The sequence below is a fragment of the Puma concolor genome, chromosome B2, assembly GCF_028749965.1.
Source record: "Puma concolor isolate L17-30 chromosome B2, mPumCon1.1.hap2, whole genome shotgun sequence".
In the NCBI taxonomy this organism is placed as follows: domain Eukaryota; kingdom Metazoa; phylum Chordata; class Mammalia; order Carnivora; family Felidae; genus Puma; species Puma concolor.
Genome location: NC_141671.1, coordinates 108,710,548 through 108,728,198, shown reverse-complemented (window position 1 = coordinate 108,728,198; position 17,651 = coordinate 108,710,548). Strand labels below are relative to the sequence as shown.

At 35.3% G+C, this 17,651-nt stretch overlaps 1 protein-coding gene and 1 long non-coding RNA gene across 9 annotated transcripts in view; both read left to right on the top strand.

Moving 5' to 3' along the window:
* Window positions 1-17,651, top strand: part of CEP85L (centrosomal protein 85L) — a 227,477-nt gene that overhangs the window by 87,967 nt on the left and 121,859 nt on the right. The window lies entirely within an intron of this gene.
* Window positions 1,460-3,648, top strand: LOC147581177 (uncharacterized). Its single transcript, XR_015251503.1, has 2 exons — window positions 1,460-2,035; window positions 2,336-3,648. It is a non-coding gene; the product is annotated as an uncharacterized LOC147581177 (long non-coding RNA).

The window sequence follows — 17,651 nt, the reverse complement described above, 5'->3', positions numbered from 1 at the left end:
TGCTTGTCTATAATATAACTTCTCTCTCCCAACAGTGAGATACCTCCCACCACCTACCATCCATTTACTTATTGTTCAACCCCTAGTGTACAAGTAAAGCAGGTTCAGAAACATTAACCCGTATTTCCCTGTGTTCGTTTTCTGGGGCTTCCATAACCAATTACCACACACTGGGTGGCTTAAAACAATAGAAATACATTTACTTATGGTTTTGGAGACCACAAATCCAAAGTCAAGGGGTCTACAGGGCCATGCTGTCTTCAGAGGCTCTATGAATGAATTGTCCTGCCTTGCCTCTTCTAGCTTCTGGTGGTTACCAGCAATCCTCTTTTACATGGCTTTCTTTGGTTCTCCCCAGTGTCTTCAGATCTCTCTTTCCCCTTATAAGAACACCTGTCACTGGATTTAGGGCCCACCCTAATTCAGCACGACCTCATCTTTTGATTACATTTGCACGGACCTTATTTCCAAATGAGGCCACATTAGCAGGTTCTGGGTGTTTTAATATATCTTAAGGGTGGACACAATTCATTCCATAACACTCTATTATATGTGGTTAAACAGAAAGGCATAAAATAAATGCTGGAGAGCAATTTGAACTAAGTTTAATTGAAAATAAAACAGAACTGCTTTGAGGGCTTAAAAAAATGTAATTAGCCATTCTCTTCAATGAATTTTAAAAATTAACTTGTTTTTTGAGGAGAGAATGATGTGGGAACGATAACAGATCTGAGGAGTTAAAAGTTGCTGAGTGGATGCCCTGGGAGTTTTTTAGTTATTGTAAAGCTGTTTGCTTTAAGCAAATTATACTCTTTCTTAACTTGGGTCCTATGTTTTGACTTTTCAAAAATTTACTTGAGATCCAGAAATGAAATAAACTCAATAATCTTTGTTTTCAAATAGTTACTTCACCCTCCATTGAATATTATGGTGTTAACATGGATCCAGGTAGAAATTTTCCTTCCTCAGTTTGGCCAAGGAGAGCTTAAAAATAATCTCCCTCCCTCCCCTCAGACTAGGTTATGAAATATCAAGCCTGTATGCTACCTTTTCATAATGACTGGCTGGAGAACTGAAAATACCTTACTGAGAATATTACTGGTAATGGTTTCTTTTTCATAATCTCCAGAAACTGTGATCCTGCTGTGTATTATTATGTAATTATTCAACTTTTCTATTGCTATTTAGAAAATGACCTTTTCTTCAGTCTCCTCTCTTCAATTAATTTATTTGTTTTAAATTTTTTTTTTAACGTTTTATTTATTTTTGAGACAGAGAGAGACCGAGCATGAACGGGGGAGGGGCAGAGAGAGGGGGAGACACAGAATGGAAGCAGGCTCCAGGCTCTGAGCCATCAGCCCAGAGCCCGATGCGGGGCTCGAACTCACAGACCGCAAGATCGTGACCTGAGCTGAAGTCGGACGCTCAACCGACTGAGCCACCCAGGCGCCCCTAATTTATTTGTTTTAACAGTAGCAAATATCATGGCTTTTTCTCACTAATTCATTGGGTGTTGAATATAAGTTCCTTTAATCTTTTAGGGATGAAGAGCATGATTTCTACTTTCTTCTTGAATTGAGCCAATATGAAGATGATGTATTTTTTTGACTTCCATTATTTTTTGCTGTTACCTCTAACCTGAACTCCCAACTCCTTTCCCTGTCAGTTTTTTAGTAACACATGAAGCAATGAGTGATTTTACTGGTATATATTGCACAGAACTATACAGAGTATCCTAATGGCCAAAGAATCCATTGAGTTTAAGGCATGATCACAATAGGTAGTGTTATTTGAAGGCTATTATATGTGGATAAGGCATAGGGCAAATAGGGCAAGAGTTCTAGGAAAGGATAAGGAAGGAGTGTGAAGAATGGTGGATGAAAGTTAGAGTAATAGAACTCTGGAAGACTGACATTAATAGAAATTTAGGACTTCTGTGGAAAATGAATCAGAATTATGGTTTGAGTGATTGGTGCGTTTATGGATGATCTTGATTGCGTTTATGATGGAATATCTGGAAAGGTGAAGTGCAGCTGTTTATTTATTTTTTTATTTTTTTATTTTTTTAAATTTTTTTTTCAACGTTTATTTATTTTTGGGACAGAGAGAGACAGAGCATGAACGGGGGAGGGGCAGAGAGAGAGGGAGACACAGAATCGGAAACAGGCTCCAGGTTCTGAGCCGTCAGCCCAGAGCGTGACGCGGGGCTCGAACTCCCGGACTGCGAGATCGTGACCTGGCTGAAGTCGGACGCTTAACCGACTGCGCCACCCAGGCGCCCCTGAAGTGTAGCTGTTTAAAAATGTTATCTGAATATAGGAAGTAGTTTTAGGAGGTATAGTAGTAGTTACCTGAATATAGGAAGTAGTTTTAGGAGGTATATTAAAGCAGGCACTTAGAGCAGGCATATCTGTTTAGTTAGAAGGAAAGCTTTGTGTTTGTTTATGTAATACTGGATTACATTTAGGATATGTTTTCCCTCCTGAATTTCTGTCTTTCTGAAGTTCTCGTAATATCCACTTCATGGGAGCTATTCTTTTGCTCTTCATCTTCTCTGTTCTTTGGTAATTGTCCTGAATCTTTTAACTTGCAAAGTCTTGTTTTTCATTGTGAGCTTTGCTTCATGGCATATCTGTTTTATGTTAAGGGATCAGGAAAACAACCACTGTGGAGAATTACTGAATATTGAAAATAGCCTTGCATTAGAACATAACTAATAGGTTGAGATTTATAATGTAATGTCAGCTTTATAAACTAAACATACTTTGTGTTAGTTTATTTTATATGAATGTCATGTGCTTTACTTACTTTGGCCTTGTCTTTTTGTTATTCACTAACCATAGATCTATAAAGTGTTTTTTTCTCATTTAAAAAATTAAATCTATCCTTATGAAATGCCAAATGTTATAGAATAATCCAAAAGTGTTCATCTCCTTTGTTCTGTAACTCCCAGCTGAGAATTACCATGGCATATACTTAATATTAATTTCAAAATAATATACATGAAATTTGGACTAGTGTTACCAAGTATAATTTGAGTTTGTTTTAGAGTGTATCTACAGAATATTTTATTTAGCTATCTTTAATTCTGTTACTGTTCCTATTTTGTCTTGGAGGAAGGTATATCTTCCTTCTTGATTTCCAATGCTGTGGCATGAAGTGCTGCATTATTTTGGTTTGTTGTGACAACTTTTAGGTGAAATGTGTAAATGCGTTTGAATTCTTGAAAGATTTATTATTGTAAAGATCTCAACATACATATTAAATAACTACGTGATTTACATACCACATGGAGCTGTATTAAAAACTGTTGATTTAACTCAACAATTTCACTTACTATACTTGAGATCAATATATATACTTAAAACTATTGTAAATTACAGTCAGTTTTTTTGGAGATATTTAATGTAGTTTATGGAAAACAGTAATAGAGAGCTGTGTGATCCAGTATGGTAGCTGCTAGCAATATCTGGCTTATTGAATGCTTAAACTGTGCCTCATTCAAACTGAGATGTAAAATGCACACTGGACTTTGAATACTTCGTGTAAAAAAATGTAACTATCTTACTGATACTTTTTAATACTGATCACATGATGAAATGATAATATTGGATTTGTTGGGTTAAATAAAGGCATTCTTGAAGTTAATTTTACCTTTTTACTATTTTCATATGTGGTTACTACAAAACGTAAAATTACAAGTGCACTTTATGTTACATTTCTGTTGGACATATTGGGCATACTGGTATTGGCAGTGTATAATTTGTAAATGGTTTACTTCCAAAGATTTTATGAACGTATATGTTTATATATTTCCAAGTAGAAACAACATTGGCTTCTCAAAACAGCTATAAGCCCACTTCGTATTTAATGTGAAGAAATTTATATTGACAACATTATGTCTATGATAAATTATATTCTGTCAGTCTGGGAGTACCAAGAACACACCCCTTTTATCATTTTGACAGGGATAAGAGCTTCGCTGCAGTGGGATTGCCCTAGCTCCTTTAACAAAGAGAAAGTTAGTTGAGTATGGTGGGGTGGAAAGGATTAGGTAGGGAAGATTGTAGATTGGAGAATTCCTGAAATTCTGAAGAGTTCTGTTGTTCAGTTGGGAAATGGGGAAAAAGGAATAATGTCAATAATTCCTGCTGGAATTCCCCTTTCTTGGGTCTGAGATGTAGGCACTTGGACTCAGTTAGGAGGGAGGAAGGAACATTCCCCTGTAGACTCAGAGCATAGTTTGCTGCGAGGCCAGTAGGCACCCATGTGAAGGTGAGTGGGTAGAAGAGTCTGATAGCACCACGCTTTGATAATATAATATTTGTTTGGAAATGGAGTGTTTAGGAGGAAAGAGCCAATCTTGCTACAGGCTTCTAAAATTTGGCTGCTTTTTAAAAGTAATAACTATGTTACATAATTTAGATATTTAACCTGTGATAGTAAATTTTGAGTTCTTACTTACCTCAGTAATTATTTCTCTTTATCTGTAATATAATTATGGTTGAATAGGTATACCTCTGTATGCTAAATGTAAACTTAATTTATTGGGTATAGATCAAAGTACATGGAATCATTTTATTCAGTTCAATGGTACATTGCTTTAAGTAACCAGTACATCTGTGAAGTAAATTGTCAGACTTTAAACTGCATAGTACTGTCTAATTGGACCCCTAACCCCTATCCCATTCTCTTCCTTTATTGTTTGGTTTTAACTGGTGTTCCAAGTAATACTCTTTGGCCATTGTTAAATCCTCAAAGTATCCTATGAATCACCTGAAAAATAACTTGCATTCTTTTTTATTTTAATTCTTTAAAAACTTAAAATCTCTATGAATATAGAATAATTGAATACAGAATATAAGTGCTCTATGAATAACAAATATCCAGTTTTATAAATGACCGTTACATATATAGAAGTAGCTTTCTTTTTTTTTTTCCCTCTCCAACATGTAGCTTTTAGAGAGGTTCATTCACTTATTAATCCTCAGATCAGTTTTCTAGGTGGGCAGGATAGTTTAGTGTTGGTCTGGCTGTATTTCATGAAAGTGAGACACAAAAAACTTCCATGCTGTTCCGCTATCTTGGCTCCTCTGCTTGAGGTTCATTTACTTAATTACTTAATAAGTACTTATTGAAAACTTCATGTCTTTTAAGAACCAGAGAATTGAAAAAGATCAAAATGGAGGGAGAGGATTACATCAGAATCTTAGCCAGAATAGGACTCTAGTACAGAACTATATCTTCTAAAATTACGATTGCGTGATTTGCTTTTCACCATGGTATTTTGAGATTTCAAATAAAGCTAAAAAGAGTGTGAGGGTTTTTTGTTTTGTTTTGTTTTGTTTTTCTGTTCAACAAGAAGTTGAGGTACTAATTTAACATTAGTGATACGACCTTTTAGGTGTGGTAATTTGTTCATGAGGTATCCAATTCAGGTTGGTAGGAAAATAGATCTGTGACCTGAAGATACATGCATCTTCAAGACCACCAAATAGTAACATAGGCCACACCGGCAGATCACCAACTTCTGAGGTTTTCTTGCTGAGACCTGGAGGCTGTAAATAGCTGCTGTTACTGTAGAAATTAGTTTGAAAGGGAGTTGTTTTTGAAGTGTGCAGCACTTGTGTAGATATAACCTAGATGTGGTGCCGGAGTTGAGTGATTAAGGGGGAAAGAAATAAGAGGAAACTGGGAGTATAGGACCCTGTGGTAATAAAAGAACTTATTTTTTACTTAGGCTGGCTTTGTCACCTTCCACAGGACAATCTTCCTCTCCCTTATGACATGAAGCCTGGGAGGTAGGGCTTCTAGGCAGTTTTGTTTTTTGGTGTTGTTGATGTTGTTGTTGTTTTTAATCTTCTTAAACCTGAGTTTTTAAATGTAGCTTCTAACAGTCTGTTTGGGGCTGATTTTCAAGCATATTTATATATTTTATTTAAAAAAGGTACAAATAGAGTTAAGTAATTTTTTACTTTGATAATTTCCAACTGCTAATTTGTATTAGAGACAATTTTCTTATCTAATTAACCTCATTTATTTCAAAAGGAGGGACTGATAAAAATGGACTTCAATTTAATCATATCTTCATTAGTTGTTTTTACTAAGAAATAATAGGACTGTTTAATAATATAAATTTTGAGGTCATCCTGTGAATATATATCAGAAAGGAAGAAAAATTAGAAAAGTTACCAGTTGGTGCATTATCTTTATCGTATGAAGATATGAAGGCCTTGAAAGGTAAGAACTTGTTCAGTCATTTATTCACATAGCTAATATTTATTGAGTGTCTGCTGTGTATGAGATGCTGTGCTAGGGGTTAGGATTAAACAGACATTTTCCGTGTTCCTTGTGTACATAAGGAGGAGACAGGAAACAATTATCATAAAATAGAAACAGTATGATTGATGAAATACATAGGGTAGGGGGTATACCTAGATCCACTGGATTAGGTGAAGGACCCCTGGCAGAAGTGGTGTTTAAGCTGAGGCCCAAAAAGTTAAGTAGGAACTGGCAGGGCACAAGGCAGGAGAGTAGGCTGAGAGAACAGCATGGTCAGTGACTAGAAGGTGAGAGATTCTGGGGATGGAGCAGAAGAGAGCCAAACTGGATGCAACGAGACCACCTGTGTTGCAGGTAGGAGCCTTGGTGACTTGTTCATAAAAAGAGAGTGGGAAAGGAGAAAATGAGGTTATTCAGGAGACATTTAGGAGATGAAAACAGTACATTCTTTTTAAGCAGCTTTATTTAGATGGAATTCATATACTTTACAATTCAGCCATTTCAAGGGTACAATTCAGGGATGCTTGGCTGGCTTAGTTGGTAGAGCATGCAACTCTTGGGCTCAGAGTTGTGAGTTCAAGCCCCACTTTGGGCATGGGGTCTACATGTGTACAATTCAGTGGCGTTAAGTGTATTCAGAGTTGTATATCTATTACCAGTATCACTTTTGGGACATTTTCATTATCTCCAAAAAAGCCCCACCCTTCCTTAGCCATCATCGTGAACACTGTTATTCCCCCAGCTCTAGGCAGCCACTAATTTTGGAGGATGTCATAAAAATTTCCCAGGGCTCTTTTTGCTTATATATTTTATTACAGTGATTAGGTTTTATTAGATTAGCCAAATGTTTTCTCTAAAACACCTCATTTAAAAATTTTTTTTAATGTTTATATTTGTTTTTGAGTCAGAGAGAGAGAGAGAGAGAGAGAAAGAAAGAGCAAGCGAGCATGAGTGGGGGAGGGGCAGAGAGAGAGGGAGACACAGAATCTGAAGCAGGCTCCAGGCTCTGAGCTATCAGCATAGAGCCCGATGTGGAGCTTGAACTCGTCAACCGCGAGATCATGACCTGAGCCAAAGTTGGACGCTCAACCAACTGAGCCACCTAGGCACCCCTAAAACACCTCATTTTAAAGTAAAATATTCTCTTGCTGTTAGTTTTTTTTTCCTTTTTTACAGAAAATTCCAAATATCTGCCAAAGTAGAAAGTAAAATGGTAAAACCCACATGTACACAGCACCAAATTTATATAATCAAAAATTATAACACATGCCAGTCTTCCAGCTATTATTTCTCTGCTTATTCCCACACCCTTGGTAATATTTTTAATAAATTGACAGCTCCCTCTTAACCCTTTCATTGTAACAATAGTAATATTTATTGAGCATTTACTGTGTAGAAGACATGATGATAAGAAGTGGACATTATTTCAGTTAATTAAAAAATTATACGGTAGGTACAATTATATACCTATTTTCTAGGTGAAATAAATAATATATAAGTCATTCTTTAATCTGTTATATTTGTTTTATTTTATTAATGGTCAGTTAGTTCATTGGTGGATAATACTATGTTTTTGCCAGTTCATAACTTTGGAAATTTCAGGACTGTAATAATGGTTACTCCAGTTAACTTGGCTTCCAGATTTTACAGTGGATTAGTCAGTCAGTTGGCCTTTAACATTAATAAAAATACCTACCATAAATTTTTGCAATATGGAGTTTTGTACTTTATACATGATTTTTAAAGATTCTTTATTATAGAGTCCTTCTGGGGTAAAATATGATTAACTTTTTTTTTTTACTGGTGAAAAAGGAGTTAGAGGGGGTTAATAATGTATCTGGGGTTATATAGCTATTCGAGTGACAGAGTTGAGATTCTTCAAACCTAAGTTCAGAGCTCTGCCTAACCCCACTGTTTAAGATATCTGTACTCAGAAGGGAGAAACTAGAGGGAAAGAAGCCTTGAGAGGTGTAATTTAGGATAGTCTAGGTAACCCTAGACTGAGAAACAGGAGACCAGCATTCTATTTTGAGATTTGTACTTGGTCAAGTAATTTAACCTTTATGAACTTTAGTTCTTCATTTGCATATGGGAGTAGGTCAGAGGTTATGCACAGAACATTTTTTTTTGCTTGTGAAATTAAATCATTTTAAGGCAGCCTTCAAACAATAACGATTCACATTCTTTTGCAAGAATGCAAATACCCTTTTCCTTTGCTTCCCATCTCTAGTTTTCTTATTGATCTACATTATTTCTTAAAATGAAATATTTGAATTTTAAATTCTTAAACATGGCATGTAATGGCATTACAGCTCTACTGGGTTTGCAGGAGGATTGTTTGCTTGAGGTATATTTTGTATCTTTATGGACTTCATTTTTACCTTCAGTGTTACTCATTCATCCATTCATCCATCCATTCATTTTTTTCACTCAGTTTTTATTATTTTGTTTCTTGGCCTAGTAGAATATGAATGCTTGAGCCTGATGACCAAGCTGAGCTGAATTAAGTTCATTTTACTTCCCTGTGATGACCCTATGTACTATTGACCTGGAAAGGCTGTTCACATGGCCGTGGGCTTAGGGAGATTAATGACTTCATATCTCCCCTGACTTGCAGATAGAGGATAGATAGGTGGATAGATGGGTAATTTGTTGTCTGTTCTGTAATAGTAAGTTTTGTTTCTAAGAAAGTTTGCATTGTAAAAAATAATTGTAATTTAAGAGATTAAGTTGTAATTTGATTTGTGAAAATTTTTACAGGAGAGAAATAACTTATAGCTCTTTTCAGGTAAACTGCCTGGTGAGACTTAATCTTAAAACTAGTGTGAGATATCCAGAAAATGGTACAGTTGAATGAAATTTTAGAAGGCATTTAAAAAAAATTAAGTTTTTATATAAAAAGGGAAGCTGTTTTTACTGACTAGCTTTTAAAATGAGTTTTGTTTTGAATTATTGGCCTTTTTTTAAAAATTATTTTTAATGTTTATTTTCGAAAGAGAGAAAGCGTGAGCAGGGGAGGGACAGAGAGAGAGAGGGAGACACAGAATCCAAAGCAAACTCGAGGCTCCGAGCTGTCAGCACAGAGCCCGACATGGGGCTAGAACTCACGAACCGCTAGATCATGACCTGAGCCGAAGTCGGACGGTTAACCGACTGAGCCACCTAGGTGCCCCTGAGTTATTGGCTTCTTTAAGCTGTACCTCAGATTGTCCTTTAAGTTGCTGATAATCTGGCTGGAGATCAGAAATGCCCTCTACCCTCTTTTTTTGAAACCAGTTTTCATTTTGTTTTATATACACAGAAAAGCTTATGCACAGAATTGTATACTGTTGCTATCATAAGTAATCACTAAAAGAGTATAAGCCATACGTTTGGCTGTAAGGAAACAAGTTTCTCACTATCCTTAAATAAAAGCAAGAAATTTAGGAAAGCATGATTTTTATGATACTGACACTTGACATACAGTTTTTCTAACATTCTTGACAGTTATTTTTATATGATTCTTTTTTGTGTTTATTTTTAGACTTGATACAGATGATATAATGCCAAAATGCCAAAAGAGGGCTTAATATTTTAGGTTTATCTTTGATTAAAATATTACTTGAACAATTTTTTTTTTTTTTGGTACCTTTTCACTTACTGTGATGACTATTACATTCTGGCGCATTTTTAAACTATTGTATGCTTTCTTTTATGCTTTTTGCCTCGGGTTTTTTTCCATTTTTTCTTGTCTTCTTTTGACTGAATTTTTTTCTTCATGCCATTTTCCTTCTAGTTTATTAGAATTATACACTACCTGTGTTTTTAGAAAACAGCTTTATTATTGGGGTGCCTGGATGGCTCAGTCAGTTAAGTGTCCAACTCTTGATCATGTCAGGTCATGATCTCACAGCTTACAAGATCGAGCCCTGTGCTGACAGTGGGGAGCCTGCTTGGGATTCTCTCCCTCTCTCTCTGCCCCTCCCCTGCTCATTGTCTTTCTCTCAAAATAAATAAACTTAAAAAACAAAAAAACAAACTCAGCTTTATTGACATATAGTTCACATATATACAGTGTATACTCAGTATACGATTTAATGGTTTTTAATATATTCTCATTGTGCAGTTATTACCACGATCTAATTTTAGAACATTTTTAGCCTCTGTTAAAGAAATGCATTAGCTATCACTCTTCATCTTCCCTAAGCAACCACCAGTCTTTCTGTCTCTATAGATATCTTTGTACTGGGCAAGTCATATAAATGGGATCATCTAATATATGGTCCTTTGTGACTAATTTCCATTAAGCATAATGTTTTTAAGATTCAAGTTGTAGCATATACTAATACTTCATTTCTTTTTATTGCCATATAATATATTGTATGGATAATACCACAATTTATTTATCTTTTCATCAGTTGATGGCAATTTGGGTTATTTTGGCTTTGGGCCATTAAGAATAATGTCTCTGTGAACATGTTTTCATTTCTTTTGGGTATGTATCCAGGATTGGAATTGCTGGGTAATATGGTAACTCTGTGTTTAACTTTTGGAGGAACTGCCAGACTGTTTCCTAAGCAATGGGGCCTTTTTTCATTCCCACCGTGTTGTATGAAGGTTCCAGTTTCTCCACATCCTTGCCAACACTTATTAATATGGCATTTTGATGATAGCTATTCTAGTGGGTATGAAGTGGTATCATTGTGGTTTTGACTTGCAGTTCCCTGATGACTACATGATGTCCAGCATCTTTTCATATGCTTTCATAAGTCAGTTTGTATATCTTCTTTGGAGAAATGTCTGTCTAAATCTGCACCCATTCTTAAATTGGGTCATTTGTGTTTTTATGGAGCTGTAAGAGTTTTTAATATAATCTAGATACAAGTCCCTGTGAGATAAATGATTTGCAAAAATTCTCTCCCATTTTGTGGGTAGTCTTTTTACTTTCTTGTTAGTCTCATTGACAGCAAGTTTTAAAAATTTTGATCAAATCCAGTTTATCTTTACTTTTTTTGTTGCTTGGGCTTTTCGTATTGTATGTAAAAAAAAAACAAAAAACCACTGTCTGACTTAACATCATGAAGATTTACACCTATGATTTCTTCTAAGAGTTGTATAGTTTTAGCTGTTGCATTTAGGCTTATGATTCATTTTGAGTTAATACTTATGGATTGTACAAGGTAGGGGTTCAACTTTAGCTTTACAGTTGTACCAAGTCTACCTATTCTTTAGTTGTTAATGTAGACGTTACAATATGCAACCCTTAACTTGACTGTCTAGAATGGTGATTAGAAGCTTTGTCTTCCTCTCATAAATATAAGGACCTTAAAACATGGGAATACTGATCTACCCCTGTTTTGAGTTGTATGTCACAGTTGCCACATATTTTGATTCTATCTTTTTTAGCCCAACTGATTTTATTGTTTTATGCAATTGTCCTTCATTTTTTAGATTTGTGTTTACTTAGAAAAACTTTTTATTTTTATTTATTTTTTAATTTTTTTAATGTTTATTTTAGAGAGAGAGAGAGAGAGAGAGTGAGTGTGAGCAGGGGACAGGCTGAGAGAGAGGGAGGCAGAGGATCTGAAGCAGGCTCTGTGCTAACAGCAGACAGCAGACAGTCTGATGCAAGGCTTGAAGTCACAAACTGAGAGACCATGGCCTGAGCCAAAGTCAGACCCTTAACCTACTTCACCCAGGTGCCCTTTCTTTATTTATTTATTTATTTATTTATTTATTTATTTATAATTCAGGGGTCATTTGTTTTCTATGTGAAAGAAACTAAAGGAATCTTAGTAGCTCTTCCGGTGAGTCTGTTGATGATAAGCTCCATTTTTGTTAGCTGAAAATATATTTTGACCTCATTCTTGAAAGATAGCTTGCCTTTCCAAACAATTCTTGGGTGCCAGTTACTTACTATTAACCCTTTGAAGGTAATACTTCACTGTGTTGTAGATTCCATTATTGCTGTTGAGCATTATTGCTCAAGAGCAGTCATTTTGAGAGTTCTTTTATGAATAGTCTGCCTTTTCTCTCTGGCTCACATCTCATTGTCTGCTGTTTTGTAGTTTCCTTCTGATAAACTTTAGTCTTGGCTTGCAGCTGTGTATGTAATGGTAAAGTATGAACCCTGAGGGGAAGGGCTATATTCATCTTTTTGTGAATAATGTATTTTCATTGTCTTTTCTACCTAGTACAGTTCCTTGTACAGGGTTCATTCCTAGGAGATTCTTCGGTTTAATTATTGTTGAGTTTCTTTCTATAGGTCTTTTCCTACCAGAATGTAGTTTAGAATATTTTTAAATATTTATAAAAATATAGGGAATGCTTAGAAATGTTCATTTGTTTTAAAAGGATATGGTTACATGTGGCATAAAAATGTGTTTTTTTCTGGTATGATATGATTAAAGCATTAGCAGGAAGGGAAAAAAGTATCATGGTGGCATATGAAACTTAATTATTGCCTTTGGGTTAGAGTTAAAATTTTTATTTAAAAATTTGTTAGAATAGTTATGTTAAATAAAAATATTTTGATATGGGGTTATATAGTTTCCTGATTAATTTTTAATTATGAAGACTTGTGATTTATTGTTGTAATATAGGTCTGGAGGGTGTGGTCTTTTTTGAATTCATTTCCTTTTAACTTTAAAAAGGATAGGGCAGAGAGAGACTATCTCTATATACAAGAGAAGATAGAATCAATGTATTCATCTATTTCCAGGTAACAATAACATGACAGTGAAACAGAAGGTTGAGATTTTGTTTAGAATTCAGAATACGTTATCTTAAATATTATTCACTTGTCTTGTCGGGTTATAGTGAAGTCCTCTTATATTTTTCCCTTGCAAGCTGAAATCTGTCTGAAACCATTAGCTGTACTATGCTCTCTGTGAATGCTATAGACCCAGTCCTCTGGCTTTTAAAAGGACTACACTCTGCTGGTTTCAGATTTCATTGTGGTGACTTAGATGTGGCCCAGATGCCATTGTAATAACTTGCATTTGAGATTTGTGTCTACAATTAGATAGTATAATAAAGCACATGAGGAATTGTATTTTGTCTACCCCTAATTGCCTGTGTTTCATTAGGGCAAAATAACATTTTTAAGGTGTTAAAATTAATATTTTTCTGGACTCCTTTCTGAGAAATAATGGTCCCTTTTCTAGATATTCATACTATCAAATTTTTATTTTTTTCTTTATTATTTCATGTTGTATGTGCATGTGTATGTATGTGCATATGTGTGTTAACAGACTAAGCTTTAATTAATCCTTAGTTTTGGCAGTACTGAATTCTGAAAGTCACAGTCAGTAAGTTTTTACACTAGAACTCAGATACTGGTGATGGTTGAGGTTGGGATATTTAAGCTTGAAGGCTTCAGAACTGGAATCAGACCCAGATGGAATGATGTTGTAGTGAATAGAACAGAGAATCACTTACTGAGCAGTAATATTTCCTGGTCCCCTCTCTACCTTAACTGAATCAGGATCTCTTAGAATAGGGCTTCAGAGATCTCAGGTAACTTTTAGTATATTAAAGTTTGAGAACTTCAGATAAGTGACTTTTAGGAATAAATTCTATCCTCTGTGTAATATTTGAATAGTATATATCGATTTTTTTCAGATTTGTAGGAGTAAATGCTAGTCTGATATGGAATTTGTTTTTATCACCAGTTGTTGATTTTCTATGAAGTTGGGAAATACTGAGCTAGCACAGGAAGACAGAAAAGTAGCACATTATCAGATATAAGTAACAGCCAAGGCAGTGATCTCTGGTCTCAGAGGTTTCAGCTGTGACATGGAAAGTGAGACAGTCACCTGATACATTATTCATACTTAAGTAACAGTGTTATTTGAGATATTTTAAACTCTTTGAGGTCACAAACCAAAACATCTTTGCAATAGTTTGACCAAATGGTCAAGTTATGCTCCTTGAAATTAAAATAAGACATTGTATGTCCTCTTTCCATGATGAAGGGTGTACCTTTGTTAAGTTTGGGGTGTATTCTTTCATACCATTTCTCTGCTCATAAATAGATACATATTTACATACATTCACTTATATGCTGGCATATTTTAAATATTGATATGTATAGACAGATTGCCCCTCTTTTCTCAAATGCTATAGCAATTTATGATTCCATTATTGTAGGATATTATAGCCTTTAATAATTTTATGAATAGGATAGGGAACACACTTTAACTATTAATGAGTTTGAACATCTGGGTTTTTTTTTAACATGTATTATTTATTTTTATTTCTTGTGATTTGCTTTCTAATTTGCTTGTTTTAAAATTGGTTTGTTAGGTTTTGTTTTGTTTTAATTTATTGGAGTTCCTTGTATAGTATGGATATTTACTCTTTTGTCTGTTATATGATGGAATAATGTTTACTTAGCTATTTCAGTGATGTGATAATAATTAACATTTTGCTTTGTACCGGGAATTCTTCTGAGTCCTTTCTGTGCAATTTTTTCTTTTAATCTTCACTGTTGTCATGTCTACTTTATGGATGAGGTGACTGTGATGCAAGGAGGTTAAGTAAGTTGTTTGAACACATGTGACTGAGTGGGAGAGCCAGGATTTGAATCTAAAAAGACTAGTTTTAAAACTGTTACATTTAACCTTATACTTTATCTTTACTTACTAAGTTTTTTCAATGTAAATAACTGAAAATAAAAAAAAAATTTTTTTTAGTTTTAAAGATATTCAGGACACCTGGGTGGCTCAGTTAGTTAAGCATTGGATTCTTGATTTTGGCTCAGGTCATAGATCTCATGGTTCATAACATTGAGCCCCGGAAGCCTCACTTCAGACTCTGTGCTGACAGCCTGGAGCCTACTTGAGATTCTGTTTCTGCCCCTCCCTGCTCATGCCTTTTTCCTCCCTCTCTCTCAAAAATTAATAAGCTTAAAAAAATAAAGATATTTAATGATTTTAATACAAATACTCGTTTAGGAATAGTGACACAAATGTGTGTGTTTATGTATCTGTACACATAATTATATAGTTGGTAAACAGATTTAATACTATAATGTATTAATACAGATATTTCATAGGCTTTTAGTGACGTTTGTCCTATTTCTATTTAGAACTGACCTTTAGTAGCATATTCCCTTCCTTTTTTCTATTGATTACCATAATAATCTGTTAATCTTCATGTGGCTAATCATTTTGCTTTAATCCTCAACAGTGTTATTGGAATAATCATTTTAAGTATGGTGTTGATCATGTTACTCCTTTGGAAACTTTCAGTGGTATCACATTTCTTGCTTAATGAAGGCCAGCCTCTTTCCTTACCTGGGCATTTGAAGACTTACATAACTGTTTCACCTTTACCTTTCAGGAATTGACTTGAGCAATTTTTTTTTTTTTTTCTGTTTAAAAAATTTAGTTTGCTGGCTGTGATGCAATGTGTAGTATACTAGTCTTTGAATCTAATGGTTCAAGTTCAGATTTCCATGGCACTTTATTTTGTTTGCATGCAATAGGACATAATCCAAAGCACTGCCATTTCTAGAATTTCTGTATAGGTATGACCTAAGATGTGTCAGACTGGTTGGAAAGGGAGTGAGGGAATCAAGTACATTTATCTGAAACGAGGTTTGCATAACAAACAAAAGATTTTTCTTTCTTAACATTGTGTATTGGAGTTGATGGGAGATTGGGTATGGGGGGCAGGACTGAAGTCTACCCCTGCCACCCTAGTGTTCCGCCACTGGTATTAGATACAGGTTTGCAGTATCTGAAAGACCCTCCTTACTATGTTATCTTGAGCAATATACTTAACTGTAAATGTTAATTTTCTCCTTTGAGCAACTTTTCTTGACACTGCATACAGCAGACAAATGGGATAATTTGTTATTTACTTCGGGAATTACATTCTTCTGGCTTTATACTCTGATCAGTTAGTGTTCTTAATCAGCCAAAGAAGCTTGCTGACCTGATTGAGAAGATGAAGAATTTATTTAAGTGTGTTTGGTACCTCATAGAATTTTGGGGGAAGGCTGGAGAACCAGGCTTCAGGTTAAACTTACAGGTAATATGCCTCATATCATTTCTGAGAACTGTCACTTCTCTAGCCCCACCAAGCACCAGTGCTGCCCAGTTGCTGCCCTTCTGGGGTGGTGCTCCCATTGTGGAAGGCCGATGCCTCTGCTGTTGCCTATGCCAGCCAAAAATGGTGGGTCCATCTGGAGCCTGTTTTCTAAGTGACTCCCTTCCAAACTGAAATCTTGTGCTGGTGCTTCTAATGTCTGCATCATAGTTGCAGAATATGTTGGGAATTTGAGATCTAAAATTAATTTCGTGTGATTAGACTTATAATGTGGCAATTTTCATGAGTATAAAAAGGTTCTGCAGAAGCTGATGAAAAGCTTGAACATGTTAAATAAGTGTTCACTATAATACTTTTGCTTGTATTCTACCATCTGTAATATTTTTTCTTCTTTATCTCCAAGTGAAGAAATTCTGTGTAAAGACCTACTGGAATTTCATTGTTTGAATTAGTCTGCCTAGCTCTTTCTAATGTGAATTTTCTTATGACCTTTTCATCATTTCTTTTTGCATTATTTTATTTCTTTAAAACAATATCAGTGCTAACAAGTAATAGTAAATATATTCTAATGTACCAAACAATATGGAAAATATAGAATAAACTCTGAAGGTTGCCTTTTACTACTCATCTCTTCTCCCTTCATACTTTCAATTGCTATCCTATTTCGAAGCTTCCTCTGGTAAAATTTATAATCTTTAATTTTAAGTTGGCACATTTGATGATAATTTGGAACTTGATGGTAAGTTCATGGAATATAGAGGTCTTTATTTGTGCTTTGGGTTTCCATGGAGCCTCTAAAACTGTTACTGTGTGTAGAACAATAACACAGGAAGGCTTGACCTAAGGCAATAGCTGTGTAATCATTTTGGAAGTGAAGGCTTACAACTTAGGGATTTAGTGAATGTGCAGAGAAAGATAGCCATCTAAAGTAGACTCCAGGAGTTCTAGCTTGGGAATCATACCATTGATGATGCCATTTAAAGGAGACTAGGAATGGAGGAATTACTCTGTATCTACAAATATATTGCTGGAATGCTTTCTGATTATGTTCCACTGTTTATTTATTTTGAGGGAGGGAGAGAGAGAGAGCCAGCGTATGTGAGTGGAGGGGGGAGGAGGAGGAAAGAAAGAGAATCCCAAGCGGACTCCCAGCCTTTAGTGCAGAGGCCGGTATGGGGCTTGAACTCATGAAGTGCAAGATCATGACCTCAGCCGAAATCAGGAGTTGGACGTTTAACCCACTAAGCCACTCAGGCACCCTACCCGTATTTCTGATTTGAATTAGAGTTTGGGCAGGTGCTAAAATGTTTAAGTGTGGCATAGATTTCCACAGT